Below are 19,729 nucleotides of genomic sequence, written 5' to 3'. Positions count from 1 at the left end.
GCCTGCTGAGCGAGCAATGAGAGAGTAAGCCAATTCCTGTCTACAGTTTTCGATAGAATCTTGTAGTAGAAGCTATTGAAGAAGGAGAATGTTATATTTGAATAATGCCATATGATATGTGAGAAATAGAAAACTTAGAAACTTTTCATAATCTAGATACTTAAAATTTTCATAAATAAGACCTCTAGCACTAACCACTATACATTAATCTAATTTACATATAGAAGATCATGTTTTCTCGATGCGTGCTGAAATTATACAATATAGACAGAGATGAAAAATATTAAAATTGAGAGAGAGAGGGAGGGAGGGAAGGAGGGAGGGAGAGAGAGAGAGAGAGAGAGAGAGAGAGAGAGAGAGAGAGAGAGACTGGGGCTTAATACCATTTGTGGAAGGCAGAGGCAGGTGGATCTCTGAGTTTCAAGCCAGTGCTTCACCAAGAAACTATGTCTCAGAAAAACAAACAACAAAAGAACAAAAAAAGAAGAAAGAAAGAAAGAAAGAAAGAAAGAAAGAAAGAAAGAAAGAAAGAAAGAAAATCAAAATACGCCAAACCATTATAAATATCAAATTAAGCCCTGCCTTGTATAGGCTAGCTAGGCTATACCATACTTACCCCAGAGATGATAATATTAGTGTGTTTTGTTTAGACAAAGCAGTCATAAACAGTTAAAGTATAAACTTCAAAGGCTATAAAGATTTAAAAGACCATGCAATGCTGACTTTTAATGTTGAATTGACTAATACTGCTCAGTTGTCATTTAAATGCCTTTGACTCTTTGAATTCTAGTGTTATTGTCTTATTTCTAAGCCCAAAGAAGTAACTAGCAATTGTAAAAATCATGTTGGTTATTAATAGGTTTAACAACTATTAATATCCTAGATAATGGGATTTTTTGAAAACTAACAATACATGCATAGATAGCATTTTATTTTATTTCTATAGAATCCCAATCTCATTTCCTGCTTCACATAGATTTTCACATGATGCTTGCTTTATTTTGAATTTCTAAAGTTTTAAAAACTATTAATTATGATTATGTATGCACAATGCTTATGCATAGATGCTTATGTCATGTTGTACAGGTAAAAGTCAGAGGACAATTGTATGGTATCTGCTATCTCCTTCCACCTTATATGGATTCCAGGAATCAAACTCGGGATCACTTATCATCTCACCATCTCACTAGCCTCTTATTTTGCTTAGTAAAATATATTTTGCCATTTTCAGAGTATTTTTAGCTTCATAGCACAATTAAGCAGGTAGTACAAATTTCCACTCTCTGCTTTCCTTATACCTGTATTACCTTCATTTGTTTGTTTGTATATTTTGGGGTGGTATATGTGTGTGACTGTATTTTAAGATGTCCATGTGTATGCAAGTGCCTGTGGAGGTAGAAGAGGACCTGAGATCCTCCAGAGCTGGAGTTTTAATAGGATATGAGAACTGAAGTCTGGTCCTCTGTAAGAGCAGCAAACTCTGTCAACTCACCCAGGACCCTGCGTTTGGTTTTAGTAATGCTCCTAGTTATGTAAAGATGCTACAGTGTCAGAAGCAATGCAGTGTGACCCAGTGTTGAAAGCCTGGACTGTATTGCACAGATAGTTTACATGGCTTCTAAAGCATGGAGTACCACTGAGTTTTTTTTGAAAAATAAAAAAGTTAAAATGGGATTAACTATAACTGCTGTATAATGTCAGCACAGTTTGGCAATGAAGGTTTGTTTTATATAATTCTAGGTATGCCATCCAAAAAGACACAATAACTGCAGAAGAATCACTCATAGTCTGATAGCTAAAGTTAATGAAACAATAAAAGTGATGATTCCTTTGTCTCTGGATGACCACATAGTAAAACTATCACAGAATACACACATTCAACAGTTAAATATTAGGAAGTGAATCTCAACTGGGCCAACCCACTGAAATTACGGATTTTTCATGTGTATCTTCTAACTAATAATTTAGTCTTTTCTAATGTTAAATGTACATTGGGTTATTATCGTGTATTAGCATAATTTTGTGAAGTAAAATTCTGTGAAATAAATCATATCATATATTTATTTGTGAACTTCCTTTGAAAAGCTTCTGGGCTTGTGCTTAATGAGTTTCACATAAGTCAATACAGTTCCAACCAAGCTGATGTCAAAAACAGGTTTCCTGAATCAGGAGTGACAAAAGTCCTGGATTAAAAAGGTGTGAATGAAGTCATTCTGGGGATCCTAAAAGTAGAGAACTCCCCAGAGGTTGCATCTGGAAGCAACTGGAGCATGTGGAATACAGAAGATGTTAGAAAACTTTCTTCTATGGTTTAGATTTCTAGGAGTACTGCAGAGGCAGGCATTGAACATAAAATGTGAAAGCCTGGACTAAGCTAAATAAGAAGGGGGTAGAAATAACCATTAAAGACTAAGAAGCCAGAAGCCATGAATTTGAGAAAGAGTAGAGGTAGGGAGATATGGGAAGGCTTGGAGGTAGAAACAGTAATAGGAAAAATGACACAGTTACATTTTAATTTTGAAAATTTTCAAAAAATTAGAAAAATATAGGATAGAGGAAAAGTATGAAGCAAGCCAGGTTGCTGGACCCTGTGCTTACAGAAACATCGTATTGTTTCCAGTGCCATTGAACTACAGCTATGTTCACAGATTCTGCAGGTATCAAAACACATGGAGGGGAGGGTCCTAAGAAGGCACTTGTACTGGTTCCCACTATCTTTATATCTCATTACAACTCACTTTGAGAAGGACAAAGTATTGGTATTTGTATAAAAGAAAATGGGCATTCATTGTTCATCTATACCAAAGTACCAATTTTAAGTATCAACGTCTTCGTAGCAGAAGCCAGCAACTCAAGCATTTTGAAATATACATTTTATTTATTCTTTGGGACTTTCAAACATACATACAATGCCCCTCCCCAACTCCTGCTAGACCTCTTTATGTTGTGTTCCCAGACCAACTTTATGTCGTATCAGTTTTAATAGTAAAAAAAAATAAGAAGATTTATTTACCATATCGTGAAGAGGAACAGAGATCCAGGGATACCCCAAGGTGATTTGAGTATCTTTTTACATGATAGTAGACCTTAAGTAGAAAATGAGAGGTGAATATGTATGTAAGTGTAGAACCTTCTACTGGAACATGAGCAATACACCAGGGGACATACCCTTGTAGAAAACTGACTCTCCCTCCCCAAGAGCTTGCTCTGGTGCTACTCAAACTGCTTCTCTAAGTTGTTTGTCTAAAAGTTATTTGTACAAATTTCCATTATTTTAATCTACATCAAACCATTGGTTCCTGGTTGTCTTTAGTAGGGTTTAGGTCATTAATTTGAAGTTTTGTGTAAAAAAAAGGCCAAGAATGCAGCATCCTGATGTTGGGGGAAATAAAGCAGAGGTGTGCAGTGCACTTAAAGTAAGACAGTTGGCATATGGTAAGTTCAGTGATTCATAGCATGGCTCAACTCAAACACAGGGATGAAGAGAGATAGGAGGTAAAGTATAAGGCAGGACTCTGGAACGAATGACTTCAGACTCACCAATAGTGACATATCCCAGGTCCTTAACATCTAACCCAAGTGGTTAATATGAAATATGAATAAGGATGAAAAAGGTGCTTACCCTAAAACTCTAGAAAGTGATTATTTCTAGTATGAACTCTAGAAAGTGATTATTTCAGTCTTAGAAGTTAAGAAAAGGGGGATTATGTTACTGTAAATCTCTATTTGTATATTATGAAATTGTTTATATGTGATTTTTGAAGGACTGATATGAAGATATGGTTTTCAGCATTACATGAGTTTGAAAACACACCACATTAAATACATAGAATGATCAAGACATATTAAGTTTTGGAAAATGTCCCTTAGATATCAAAATATAGATGTACTTAGAGTAGGTCTTAGAAGTATAATATAAAATTAACATGTGCTTTTCTGTGGGGACAACAAAAGAGATCAAAGTGCCCACCTGCGCTATCTTACTAATTGTCACAGCTTCCCTGACAATTGGGTATTTTTCTCAGGTTCTTGGAAAACTTTACATACTGTCAGTCATCTTATAACTGAAATATAAAAGCCCGAGTATCTGAACAAAGATCATGATTAAAGGTATTTTCACTTTAAATTCAATTTCTGAGTCGTGTCTCTGGGTAGGGATAATAACTAAAAGAAACACAAACAAATGAATTTTGTCAATCATTGTATTTTTCCACTTTGTTAAAACAATGAACAGTTCAATATTCATTAACATAAATAAATCTGACCACAAACTAACAATACTGCCTATATTTAGTTATTAATTATTATAATTTTCCCTAAATGTCAAAAACCTTAAATAACAAACAACAGAAGAAAACAGCTAAGTAAATTTAAATTATGTGTTTAATTAAGCTAACTATAATTGGTTATATAGTTTATACATCAAAAATAGTTCATGAGGTACACAGGCTTTATATGAAGCCTTACAGTTTAGTATATGTACACACAGTACAAAACTAGGAATAAACACATGTGAATGCCAGGTTATCACTATTTCACTTTTGACAATATAAATACTTCTCAATAGGCAGATAGCATATAATAAAATATATAAATTTAAGTTAGAAAAGTTATTAAGATTTGTTATTACTTTAGATATAATTTACTACGTATGATTTAGATTCAAGACATTGATCATGGAACTATAAGCTTAAAAGTTTAAGAGGTAAAAGATTTATTAAATCTAAAGGAAAACTACTGCCTGAGAAATCTGGAAAGTTGGACTAAAAAGTCTATTAATTTATCTACAGCATAGTTTGAATAAATTAATGTTTCTGGGAAAAGACATAAGTGAATTTATGGACACACAGTGAAAGAGAAGCAGAATGATATGTGTCTTGATGTCTTCTTCCCCTTGAGTTCATTTCAAAACCCCACAGGAGCTACCACCACTTCTGGAAAACACAGACCAGCAGTGCTTGACAGTACCACATTTTCATCTAAAGCTTTGGTCTTCAGTGAATAGCTGAGCTAGAAATGGCTGTGGGAGTGTCCATTGTCTCATCAGTGCCTTCCCACAACCCTAATGAGCGATGCTGAGTTCCTCCATGACATTCTGGGAAGCATGAAGGCAATTAACTTGTTTTCTGGGAAAATGTATAAGTGGTATATGATTTGGAAGAGTAGTTTCTAAATATCACCTGAAATCCAGCAATTGTGTACTCAGAACTCCATTTCAGCAAGGGAGCTTTGACTTGAGCTTGGATTGGGAGACTTAATCTTGGTCTGGAAGCACTTTCACTTTTGAAAAATAAATAAGCAAATTTTATTTATGGCTTTGAAATTTGCCTTTAATTTTTATTAATTCAAAGATAACCAATATTTAGCAAAGAGTGGGTCAAGATCAAACTGCCTAACACACAGATCAACTGCCCCATAATATTATTTTTCAGCCAGCTGACTGAAAAAAAATCAGCAAGATCTAAAATCAAATTTGTACAAATTACAGCATATAAAAAAGAAAGTAAACTTCTCTTCATAAAGCCCTGTGGCGGTTTCCCTCCTATTTGTAAGATGAAGTGTGAATATTGTATTCAGTTTGCATTTGAATTTCTGGTGAAAGTGTTTCAGCAGCTCACACAAGGGGACCAGTGTCTGAAGGGCAGGATTAACTTTTCCGAGAAAGTGGGAATAACACTCTGGGAAAAAAAGCTCACAGTGGACAAAGCAGCCAGAATTTATTAAGGAATCACAACCCCTGTGAATAGCAAAGTGATTAGTCTGTGTAATCCATTGACATGTCACTTGAAACTTAGGAAACTAACACCAGGAACAATTCCAGTCACGAAATGGTACCTGGCAGTGAGGACAGTTGTAGAAATGAAGCCAGGGAACCTACCTTCAGAATCCAGCCACATTGTGTGTTAGCTCTGTGACATACGTGAGTCTTCCAACCTTTATAGAGTTAGAAATCATTTGTAAATGAAGATAGCTAAGAAATATAAAAGTAAGATGGGGAAAAGAGTTTACAGTTCTCAATACCTGGGGAAATATATAGGTAGAAACAATCAGCATCTACCAAATACTTTAGAAATAAAAGTTAGGACAATTCCAAGAGAACACAGCTGAAAGGCAACAATACCTGTCATAATGTTAGGATTATGGCAGCGATTTCTGGATGCCATTTTTATCTTTCTCCTTGACCATTTACCAATTCTCTATGGGTACAGAGATATAGTTTAGGGAAGCAAACACACATTGGCTTAGGTAGGGCAAAACAGAATTACAACCCTTCGTTTCTATTTACAGAAAAGATGTAGAATAAGTAGAAATCTACTTACTGCAGACTTACTCCATTTTGAAATTTGTCCTGAGGTCAGTCTTTGGCCAGAGATTAAACAGTGGATTTGAGAAGAGCTTGAGGGAAAGAAAGGAGAACACTGGGACTAGGGCTTTGGGCAATGTGAACTGTGAGGTTCATTTGGAGCAAATGATTTAGAATAAATGAGAGAAGCCTGTGGCTTTTGGCTAGAGGCACAGGAAATCTCACTTTGGGCTCTCCTACCTCTGTGCTTCCATCCAAATCCACTGGAAAGAGGAAGCATTTGCTTGCCTTGAATTCAGCATTTAGCTGTTGCTCTAAATACCGCAGTGTTTCCAAATGAATGCTTGCTCCTTTCAAATCCTGAGATATTAGGACCTTAGTATTCTGGGTTAAGGAGAACTCCCAATTCCCCACAGGAGTTCTGCTCTATTAGATGACACTCTTGAGTGATGATATTTCCAGATGCTGATGTACAATTCTCAGAAGCTAGCTCTCCTCCTGAAGAAGCCTCACTTAATCTATGGTGGGACTTCATTTTACCCAGTCTACTACAGGTCAATGGTGCCTTCTGAAACCTGGGTATATGGCCACATTAAGCCTTTTCTATGGTCAGAAATTGAGAGAACTTGTGAGCAAATGCTTCCATTTTCTTTGTTTTTCAATGCCAGGAACATCATGCAGAAAACTGGCCACAGAGAAGATCTATCTGTATCCCATGTTTGACAAACCATCATTTGTGTGTGCACAATATGTACTTCTTTGTACCAAGCACATTTTCCTATTTTAATAGAATTGCCTGTGGGTGTGACCCATCTAAAGCTTGAGTATGTGGGAATTGTGGTTCAGTTCACATTCTGTTTTAACCCTCCCTGCAAAAGTCACTGACTTTTTTGTAAGGAAGCAAATAAATACATCATTCAATGAATGACATTTAAAAGACAACTATAGCTTTCCTTGAAACAAAATATTAGACAAATTGAAGGCATATGCTCAAAACAAAGTACATAGAGAAGCAAGGAGGAATCCACACTGGAAGTTGTGGCTTTATGGGCTGTGGAGAGAGCACCTGCTTGCATAAGGGTGAGTTTCTCAGAGCACTTACCAGACTTTCCTTTCTCTATTCTTCATGTTCCTGTTGCTTAAAGTCATCACACCCACACTTTCAAGTGCCCACTCTAAGCCAAACAATATTGGCTTCTTCTCACGCTTCCCATTTTCCACTAGGTTTTCATTTAAGTGGACAAAAGTTAATTAAATTCAATACTCACAGAGAACGACTGTCCTCAAACTGTATTATTCTGTTTTTCTGGGTAGCTAATATGCTCTCCATCCAACAAAATGCTCATAGTATGAATTTCCCAGTGTCTGTGGTATCATGTTCATAGCCTATCAATATCAGGTATTTGTAATAATAGAGCTAAAACACCTGCCATTTCTTCTCATACTTTCTCACCTGCTATCATTTCCTTCATCCCAACCTCTACAGTCTCATCTCCTCTACTACAAGGAAAGCAGTCCCTGGTCCATTCCTACTATGCCCCCAACGTCAGCTTGCTAAGATTAAATTCCTATGTAGAAGTTGTCCAAAGTTATTGTTAATAGGAAGTTTCTTTGTGGCATGAAACCCAACAGACACTGGTAAATTAAAGCTAAAAATTCTCGTGTGTACCAGAGAACACAATACCCTATTTAACTTTTAATCAGTTTCTCCCATCATTGACTAGTTCTAAAGATATCCCTCCAACTACTGGCCTTCACCCTGTTCTTTCTGCCCCACATTTCCATTCTTCTCTCTTCTTCCACCCAGATTCATTTTCTTGGAAATTACATCCTATTTTCTCTTTTGTTTTATACAAATTTATATTCTACTTTTTTGGTGATGCTCTTGGTTTTTGCCAATTTTAGCTAAGCTTTCAGGCTCCAAGAAAAAGATTGGTCCTTTATATCCTAGACCATGCACTATTACTACTGCAAATGGAGTGCCCTATGAATCTTCTTTAAATTATGAATAAGTTTTGTTGCTTATGATAAATTAGGATATTACCCAAATGAACCCAGAAACCAATGTAGTTACTGCCAGTACAGAAGATTATCTGAAAGAGATTGAGAGTATCTTCACCCTTGGCAAAATCTACATTGGTTAACAATATAGAACTTTGGACCTGTACAACCTATTTTGGTATTTAGGCTCTGTATGTTCAGAAAAGGTCATTGTCTTTAGCCTAGATTTAATCAAGTTCTCTTGCTTTAGACATTGGATCTTTATCGAGGCAATTAGTAGAAAATGAACCAAAACACAAAAGAAGTGTTTGTAATGGTCAGCTTACTGTCCTTGCTCTCATATTTTGATGATAAAACTGAACCCAAGACATTAAGCAAATTTGGTATGTGGTTTACCATTATCACTCCATAAAATGGTAAATAAAGAATACATATGTATGTATGTATTTGTGTCTGTCTGTCTGTATGTATGTATGTATATATGTATGTAGATAGGTAGGCATGTTTAGATAGATAGATGATAGATAGATAAATAAATAGATATGTGTATATATGTGTTTATTATATATGTGTATATCTTTATATGAATTTGGTGTCATGTTCACATTTTCTTTTCAAGAAACAGACAAAATTTCAAATAGACTACTGAGTTTTTTATTTTCCACATGTTTGAAATTTCTCTTAATGTTAGTGTGGGTGAAGAGAAGTATAATGTAAAACATCCTTTCCTCCACTGTAGGGACTATAGTAAGTTAGAGAACAAGAAGTATGAGATCTGAGAAAACAGAAGCTGTTTGAATAATAGATGGCATTGTCAGAGCTATACTCCAAGAATACAATACTGAAAGCTGTATGGAAAATGATCAGAACACCAGACTTGTGGGAAAGAAACCAGAAAAGCACATCCTTGTAAGATTGCAGGTACGAGAGCCTGAATGAGAGTCCCAGCAAAGGCAAAAATAATTCAGGAAGGACAATGATGGTAAGATGAACAACAGAAGTTAGTAAAATACGAGTCATTATCTATAATTGAAACTTATTGAGACTTCCGATAGGCATACACCAAATGACTAAAAATCACTATGAGGTAGTTTCACATTTGGGAGATTCCAACCCCAAAGTCTACAGAGTCCCAAAAATCTTTCATATGTATGTATGCATGCATGTATGTATGCATGCATGTATGTATGTATGTACGTATGTTTGGCAAAACTGCTGTGCAGTTTCATGATCTTCAGAACTCCTGCCATTATATGTTAGAATTAAGGCAGGTAAGACTTACTTTTTAAATGCATGTGAAACATGAAGAGAAAAAGAAGAGCTCAAGGCAAGTAAGTGCCAGGCTTGGTGTTTGGACAGTTGAGAGTGTAATAACTATTAGACATGGGAATAGGGCAGAGTGGAACACCCTGACCATTTCAGATCCTCAGGAGGTATTTATAGGGATCTATTGGAGAGGCTATTGTAAAATGGGATAGAAAAGCCATAATGACATTTTCCCACATGCCTTGAGGACCAGAGATGGATCATGAAAATGGACATAAGCTTTCAGACTTCAAAGGCAGATGCAAGAATAACATCTCAGTGCTAAGGCACCAGTTAAAATTCCTGAACACCAGATAATGCAGTCCAGGTTCCACTTCAAATTTTAAATGGAGAGTCAGAATAGATTTACATCATTATAAACTATTACCTTCCTGCCCTGGGCCTTTAAGTCAGTTTCTTTCTTGGACAAATATTTAGAGAAGAAAGCGCTCACCAATAATTTACACTTTCTTGGGAAAGCATATGAATCTGAGACTAATATAAAAGTCTTTCTATTCTAATTTTTAAAGGTATTTCAGATAGTGCATCTGTCTTGTTTCTCTTTGTTGTTGTTGTTTGTATGTGTGGTTGGAAAGTTTTATTTGGCCTTCTTAAAATATTATCAGTTGGTATTCTTGCTTTCTCTCTTCCCTACCACCTTCAATTTTTTTGATCTTTTGTTTTCTTTCTTTTTTTAAGACAGTTTTTACTCAGCACATTGGCCAGCATATTGAATTGCCATTGGCAGATGAAGTTTCTAAATGGCACACTATGATAGCATTGAGGTTAGTACTTCTGTTCTGCTCTTGCAGAAAGAATGTATTAATTTAAAACTGGTTTTTGCTGTCAATACTACAAAAGAGAAAGACAGCAAATATTTTGGAGAAAATATTTCCAAGAGACTCATTGTTATATAAATAAATATAAATACAAATACAAATATAAATATAAAACTGAAGAGGTACATGGCACTCCTAAAATAATAATATAAAAGAAAGAAAGAAAGAAAGTTTGTGATGAATAGACATCTTTTCCACATTGGCATGCATTCATCATCATATAATTTTTCTCAACCCAATTCAATAAATATTTTTGTGTATTTTTTTATTGTTACCACACTGGCAGTAGAAAAATATCTATTGTTCCTCTCTTAAAGATGATTGTATTCTAGTAAAGAACAGACTAGACTTTATTAGAACAGAAGACATATTTTACTACTTTCTAATCCTTTTACCATGGTAGGTATTACTAGCCATTTGTAGTAATATTCTTCAGTGCACTGGATAAGACCTCATACTTAATTTCAGTATTGTGATCCAGTATTACCATCAGTCAGTCTAACAGGATCCATGAGGAAAATCCCATTCATCATTAAGGTCTAGGGGATAGACACAAAAGAACATTATGCTGTATAGAAAATAAATCTCTCTAATCAGGAAGAGAGAGAAAGAATAGGAGAGATGTGTTTGAAGTAGATTTTTAGAAAGACTCTGTAGACTATAGCTATGAGTTGAACATTAAAAAGGGGTGATCATCACCCACACATTTTAAAACAGAAACAAATATCTCTCTGGTACCCCAGGCATTGAGCAGAGAAGTGGCTTACTTCGCGTCTCAGTTCTATTCTCTTGCTGAGTCAGTAGATGAGGGGGTATAAGTCCAGAGTTTCAGTGATGTTCTCAGTGTTGGTGAAGTAACACTCAGCAAGAGAACCCTAAATAAGGTGATTTTTAGCAGATACTGTGGCTCTTTCTTCTTTAAAATCCTTTTTTGCAGTCAAGTCATTATCCTCCTCCCATTCTGCCCTTCAACAGTTCCTCATCCCATTTCTCCTTCCTGTCTCCAAGAAGGTGTCCTCACACTCCCCACACCCTGACAGGCCTCCCAATTTCCTGGGGCCTCAAGTCTCTCAAAGATTAGGTGCTTCTTCTCTCACTGAGGCCAGACAAGGCAATCCTCTGCTGTGTGTGTATTGGGGGCCTCATATCAGCTGGTGTATGCTGCCTGGTTGGTAGCTCAGTGTCTGAAAGATCTGAGGGTTGGAGGGGGTATCCAGGTTACTTGAGACTGTTGGTCTTCCTGTGGGGTCGCCCTCCTCCTCAGCTCATTCCAGTTTTTCCCTCATTCAGCCACAGGGGTCCCTAGCATCTGTCCATTGGTTAGATGTGTCTGCATCTCTTTTAGCTGCTTGTTGGGCCTTTCTGAGGGCAGTCATGCTAGGCTCCTGTTTGTAAGCACATCATAGCATCAGTAATAGTGTCAAGCCTTGGAGCCTCTCCTTGAGATGGATCTCAATTTGTGCCTGTCACTGGACATCCTTTCTCTCAGGCTCTTCTCCATCATTTTCCCTGCAGTTCTTTCAGACAAGAACAATTCTGGTTCAGATTTTTTGATTGTGGGATAACAACTCCATCCCTCCACTTGATGTCATATCTTTCTGCTGGAGGTGAACTCTACAAGTTCCCTCTACTCACTGTACGGAATTTTATCTAAAGTCCCTACCTTTGAGTCCTGAAAGTCTCACCTCCCAGGTCTCTGATACATTCTAGAAGGTTCCCCCTCCTCCAACCCCATCAAGGTTGCCTGTTTCCATTCTTTCTGCTGGCCCTCAGAGTTTCAGTACTGTCCTCTCCCCAATACTTGATCATGACCCTGCTTTCCCCTGCCCCTTTCCCTCCCTTCTCCACCCAATTCCCTCCCTCCCAAGTGGGATTGAAGCCTCCTTACTGGAGCCCTTTAGCTTCTTCACTTTCTTGAGTTTTGTAGATTGTGTCCTGAGTATTCTGTACATTTTGACTAATATCCACTTATTAGTGAGTGCATATTAGGTACGTCCTTTTGGGTTTGAGATACCTTACTCTGGATGATATTTTCTAGTTCCATATATTATCCCACAAAACTCATATTGTCCTCATTCTTAATAGCAGAATAGTATTCCTTTGTGTAAATGAACCACAATTTTTGTAACCATTCTTCTGTTGTGGTACATCTCAGTTGTTTCCAGCTTCTGGCTATTATAAATAAGGCCACTATGAACATAGTGGAGCACATGCCCTTGTGGCATTGTGGGGCATCTTTTAGGTATATGTCCCAAGAAGTGGTATAGCTGTGTCTTCAGGTAAATCTATTTCCAATTTTCTGAGGAATTTCCAGATTGATTTCCAGAGTGATTGTACCAGTTTGCAATCCCACCAGCAATGAAGGAGTGTTCTTTCTCCGCATTCTCACCAGCTTGTGCTATCACCTGAATTTTTTATCTTAGCCATTCTGATTGGTGTAAGGTTAGGGCCCTTTTGATTTGCATTTCCCTGATGCTAAGGACTTTAAACATTTCTTTAAGTGCTTCTCAGCCATTTGAGATTCCTCTGTTGTGAAATCTCTGTTTAGTTGTATACCCCATTTTTTTTGATTGGATTGTTTGATTGTGATGTTGGGATATTTTTCTGGCTGGAAGCATGATAAGATTAGTAGGCATCAGCTTTGTCCAGTTTTCTCTATTATGAATATTTCAACCTAGTTAAGTATTTAAAGTCTTAGGTATTTTTGTTTGTTTGATTAGTTGGTTGATTTAATTTGGCTTAGTTTTTTGATTTGGCATTTGGTCCAGGAGTGAGAAGAAAATGTTAGGGTCAATCTAGAGCACAAACTATTAGTATCTTGCCATAAGAGTTCAAGGCCAAAAAATGGTGGATTTTCTTCAGAACAGTGTTTGGGTAGTAGCTTGTAAAATTCACTGTAGGACAATTGCTAAAGGAATCCTCCACAACATTTGGTAACATAACAAGAATATAGGACTTGGTAGTATACTGGAGCTTAGGTTATAAAAACTTCCATCCCAAGCCTGAGAGTTCTCTGGTAAATCCCTCATATACAACCAGTTAAAGCGAATTTACAAGATGGGAGGTTGCCTTCTCACAACTGCCTTGTTATTGCATTGCCATTGCCATTTTTCCATTGGCATCACTACATTACATCATTACATTACATTGACATTTTTTACATTTTTGCATTTCTGTACTCCTAAGAAAAAATAAATGATGTGCCACTGACTTTTTTTTATAATTTTTTTATTTGATATTTTATTTACATTTCATATGTTGTCCCCTTACCCCATCCCCCACCCACCCGGGAACCCCCCATCCCCTCACCCCTCCTCCTTCTTCTCTGTGGATGTAACCCCTACCCACCCCCCTCCCACTTTCCCACCATCAAAATTCCCACCCCCTGGGGCATCCAGCCTTCATGAGGTCAAGGTTCTCTTCTTCCACCTATGCCCAGCAGGGCCCTCCACTCTTACATATTCAACTGAAGTGCTGGATCCCTCCCTAAGTGCTCCCAGGCTGGTGGTTAGGACACTGGGAGCTGTGGTTGGTTGGTATTGTTGCTCTCCTCACGGTGCCAAAAACCCTTTCAGCTCCTTCAGTCCTCACTCTATCTCCTCCACTGAGAACCCCATCATCAGTTCAATGGCTAGTTGTGAGCATCTGCCTCTGAGTATGTCAGACTCTTGAAGGCCTCTGAGTAGACATCCATATCAGGCTCTTATCAGCATGCACTTCCTGACTTCCACATCAGCATCTGACTTTGGTGACTGAACATGGGATGGATACTCAGGTGGGAAGGTCTTCAAATGGCCCATCCTTCAGTTTCTGTCCCTCACTTTGTCTCCATATTTGCTCCCTTGAGTATTTTGTTGCTCCTTCTAAGAAGAACTGAATCACCCCGACTTGGTCTTCCTTTCTTATGAGCTTCATGTGGCCTGTGAGTTGCATCTTGGGCATTTCAAGGTTCTGGGCTAATATCCGATAATCAGTGAGTGAATACCATGTGTGTTCTTTTGTGATTGGCTTACTTCACTCAGGATGATGATTTCTAGTTCCATCCATTTACCTAGGAAACTCTCGAATTCATTGTTTTTAATAGCTGAGTAATACTCCATTGTGTAAATATACCACATTTTTTGAATCCATTCCTCAGTTGAAGGACATCTGGGTTCTTTCCAGCTCCTGGCTATTATAAATAAGGCTGCTATGAACATAGTTGAGCATATGTCCTTGTTATATATTCGAGCATCTTCTGGGTATATGCCTAGGAGTGGTATAGCTGGATCCTCAGGTAATGCTATGTCCAATTTTCTGAGGAACCGCCACACTGATTTCCAAAGTGGTTGTACCATCTTGCAGTCCCACCAACAATGGAGGAGTGTTCCTCTTTCTCCACACCCTCGCCAGCATCTACTATCACCTGAGTTTTTAATCTTAGCCATTCTGACTGGTATGAGATGGAATCTCAGGGTTGTTTTGATTTGCATTTCCCTGACGACTAAGGATGCTGACATTTCTTTAGATGCTTCTCGGCCATTCGAGTTTCTTCCATTGAAAATTCTTTGTTAAGCTCTATACCCCATTTTTTAATAGGGTTATTTGGTTGTCTGGAGTCTAATTTCTTGAGTTCTTTGTATATATTGGATATTAGCCCTCTATCAGATGTAGGATTGGTAAAGATCTTTTCCCAATTTGTTGATTGTCGTTTTGTCCCATTGACAGTGTCCTTTGCCTTACAGAAACTTTGCAATTTTATGAAGTCCCATTTGTCAATTCTTGATCTTAGAGCATATGCCATTGATGTTCTGTTCAGGAACTTTTCCCCTGTGCCCAAGTATTCGAGGGTCTTCCCCACCTTCTCTTCTATTAGTTTCAGTGTATATGGTTTTATGTGGAGGTCCTTTATCCACTTAGACTTGAGCTTTGTACAAGGAGATAAGAATGGATCAATTTTCATTCTTCTACATGTTGTACTCCAGTTGAACCAGCACCATTTGTTGAAAATGCTGTCCTTTTTCCACTGGACAGTTTTAGCTCCTTTGTCAAAGATCAAGTGACCATAGGAGTGTGGGTTCATTTCTGGGTCTTCAATTCTATTCCATTGATCTTCCTGCCTGTCTCTGTACCAATACCAGGTAGTTTTTTATCACTATCGCTCTGTAGTACAGCTTGAGGTCAGGGATGGTGATTCCTCCAGAAGTTCTTTTATTGTTGATAATAGTTTTCGCTATCCTGGGTTTTTTGTTATTCCATATGAATTTGAGAATTTCCTTTTCTAACTCTGTGAAGAATTGAGTTGGGATTTTAATGGGGATTGCGTTGAATTTGTAGATTGCTTTTGGCAAGATGGCCATTTTTATTATATTAATCCTGCCAATCCATGAGCATGGGAGATCTTTCCATCTTCTGAGATCTTCGATTTCTTTCTTCAGGGACTTGAAGTTCTTGTCGTACAGGTCTTTCACTTGCTTGGTTAGATTCACACCAAGGTATTTTATATTATTTGCAACTACTGTGAAGGGTGTCATTTCCCTAATTTCTTTTTCAGTCTGTTTATCTTTCATGTAGAGGAAGGCTACTGATTTGTTTGAGTTGATTTCCACTTTGCTGAAGTTGTTTATCAGGTTTAGGAGTTCTCTGGTGGAAGTTTGGGGGTCACTTAAGTATACTATCATATCATCTGCAAATAGTGAGATTTTGACTTCTTCCTTTCCTATTTGTATCCCTTTGACTTCTTTTTGTTGTCTAATTGCTCTGGCTAGGACTTCCAGTACTATATTGAATAGGTAGGGGGAGAGTGGGCAGCCTTGTCTAGTCCCTGATCTTAGTGGGATTGCTTCAAGTTTCTCTCCATTTAGCTTGATGTTGGCTACTGGTTTGCTGTAAATAGCTTTTACTATGTTTAGGTATGGGCCTTGAATTCCTGATCTTTCCAAGACTTTTATCATGAAGGGATGTTGAATTTTGTCAAATGCTTTCTCAGCATCTAGTGAGATGATCATGTGGTTTTTTTTCTTTGAGTTTGTTTATATAGTGGATTACATTGATAGATTTCCGAATATTGAACCATCCCTGCATTCCTGGGATAAAACCTACTTGATCATGATGGATGATATGCCACTGACTTTTGCCACTACCATTTTACTACTGAGAATTTGGCTCAGCACCTCATTTTGAGACAAGTTCAATGGAAGTGGGATGGAATTGAATGCATATAGAAAATTTAAAATAGTTTGGTGAATACTAGTGCTTTTCTATCACAGACTAACTAGTATGTAGTGGCTAGCCATTTTGTTTCTAATAACTAAAAATGTCTATTCTCCTTCTTAACAGTCTTTAATGGAAAGAAATGTTCTACCATTCTAACAACACAAGCTTGTCATTTGTACTAAAGCATTTCCCTAAAGAATAGTGGTAATCCAGAACTTACTTGTATGTTTTGTATGCTTCATAATGTATTAATCAAACCTCAAAAGGATAATTTGCAGGACACAGAGAATGATGGTTCCTCATTCACACCCATGATCTAATCAGCATACTCTCTGAATATATTATTTCATATGTTATGAGGATGTCGACTATATGATTAAATTCAAGAATCAGAAAGGGAAAGCTTTAACCTGGGTTATTATAGTAAATTATTATAGCAAATTTAATAAAGAAGGTGATAGGAGAGATCAGATAGGAAAGAAATATGTCACAAAGGAAGAAATCACAGTGATATGTTGGAAAAAAGATGTCAGTGCATACATATAATGGTGAGAGTAAAAGGACACAGGACACACACAAGTATGTGTGTGAATGTTAGAGGTTGATAAAGATGGGGAAAATAGACTCTCACAAGGACTACTTTATCCCAGAGAAAGACCTCTGTGTGAGCTCATGAAGAACAAGCTGATAGATGTGTGTTGTTTCATCCCACTAAGTCTATGGTTACTTGTTACAGCAGTAATAGGGAGCAGATGATACAGACGGTTGCGACCAAAATTGGTATTAACTATCATTATTATTCATTGAGTTCATATTACATTTGAAACACTGTATCATGTCTCATGATTGTTAGCTTATTCCATTTAAATGTAAATCTATAAGATGCATACTATTCTTAGTCCCACAAAGTTATGAGAAAACAAGACCAGAAAAACAGTAAATTTCCAAACATTACATAACTATTAAGAAGTAGGACTATAATTATAATATGTATGAATCTATTCTACTGGGAACATATCACTGCACTCTTAAGCAAAAAGAAATATACCATTTTAATTAAAGTGACACCTGTCACAATGGGAACAACATCTGTAATAAAAAATTAAATTGTTTAACAACATTGAAAGTTTGATTAAAATGCCTACCACTTCTGTGTGGATTATAAAGTCTTTTTATGGTCTCACAGACTCGAAGAATTTTTAGAAAATTGGAAGAATACATCACTTTCTTTATTCTTTTGGAAAAATAGTTATTCAGCTATAATTCATGATGCCAAAAAGCAGTTCCTTTTAAAACATGGGGGATGTTTCTCTACAATACTATGAAAGAATTACAGGACCCCAGCAGAACAGTCCATGATTTTAGCCACTGCTTCCACAGTTCAATTTATTACAGTGTATTTTTGACCTGTAGCCAGCCCATCACCATATTGCAGATTTATAAAGGTTCAAGATGAAAATTTAGGATTCTAGAAACTATTGATGTTCTTCAACAAACTCCACTCCACTTTTTCAATGGAGATTTTATAATATTAGAGTCACCAGAAAATTTTATTTCTTGCTTTTTTGTCTCACCTAGGGAAATTATACTAGCCTATTTCCCACAATCTTCTAATGTAACCGTACAAAAATCGAATTGTTTTTCTGGAAGTCACCAATAATGTTTCACATTTTAAGCAACACAAAAAAAGAAGCCCGGGTTCCGGCTCATTCTGTGATTTATGACTATCCTCTTCTGAGCAGATCCTATTTGTACATTCATTTGTCCTGTCCCTGGCAGCATCACTAGACACAATATAGAGTGTCCCAATTTTTCCTCTGGAATCATAAGAAAACATTTAGCAGAATTGAAATGATATTGCTTTTTAATTTTCTTGTAGAAATCTGTGGTTTGTGTAACATGACTCAGTCCAGTTCTGATTAATGGGAATGCATTTCTCTTCCCCAATAGCCAAGTCTGCAGGTATTAAAAGCTCTCACAATCCAAATACTGGAATTAAATGCAAAGCTCTGTGAGCTCAGAATTTACTGCTCTAAGGAAGAGATTACAAAGAAATTGGAAATAAATCCAATAGTAGATTTAAAGAGGTTCCTGAGCTACTGTTTCCACTTGCAATGGATTTCTTGCAACTCTGCATTGATAAACTGCTTGGATAAGCACTGGCCCCTAAGTAACCTTTGCACTAGACTTGTTGTAAGGAATGGACCCCTGTTACCATAGGCATATCTTATATGAAGTTAGAAGTTGGTGTATTAAGCACAGGACAGAATCACCCAATTGGGACTCTCAGTAGTGTGGCTATCCCTGATGTCAGTCACTCTCAGACCTGAACACAGAAACTGCTTCTCTCAAAGCAGTTCATCAACACAGTAGTGTTGCTGCTGAACACAATTGATGTCCACAACAAAGTAAACTCAAAGGCTTCTGTGGGATATTGAAGAATATTCTAAGATTTAAAGTGCCAAATGTTGGTCTCAGAAATACCATCTTCTTTGAGCCCTAATTTTTTATACTTCCTTCTTTCAGCCTTAGCTTCTTGAGGTTTTCTGTACTGGAAATAGCGTTTTTATAACTATTTTCATACAGAATATTTTGATCATATTTCCCCTCTCCCAGGTCTGCCCTACTCCCTACCTACCCAACATCATGTTCTTGCCCCTCCTTCTCTCATTCACTTTTTAAATTGGAAAGAATTTTTCATCCAATATATTCTAATCATAGTGTCTTCTCTCCCAACCCCTCCTAGATCCTACTCATCCTCCCACTTACCCAACTCCACAACCTGTCTCTTTAGGAAAAAAAAAACAAGCAAAAAGGAGAATTTAAAATAAATAAAATTACAAGAAACACATAAAAATCCTACAGAAACACAAAATTGAAAATCATAATATATAAGTAAATAAAAATGCAGAAACAAAACAATATAAGACAAGAAGTTTATAAAAATACCATTGTTTTTTGTTAACCATCTACTGCTGGACATGGAGTCTACAAAACAAAACAAAAGGACACACACGCACACACATACACACACATACGAGAGAGAGAGAGAGAGAGAGAGAGAGAGAGAGAGAGAGAGAGAGAG

This window comes from Grammomys surdaster, unplaced genomic scaffold, assembly GCF_004785775.1.
Source record: "Grammomys surdaster isolate TR1022 unplaced genomic scaffold, NIH_TR_1.0 341, whole genome shotgun sequence".
In the NCBI taxonomy this organism is placed as follows: domain Eukaryota; kingdom Metazoa; phylum Chordata; class Mammalia; order Rodentia; family Muridae; genus Grammomys; species Grammomys surdaster.
The sequence above is the reverse complement of the archived record's forward strand: the minus strand, read 5'-3'. Positions refer to the sequence as shown.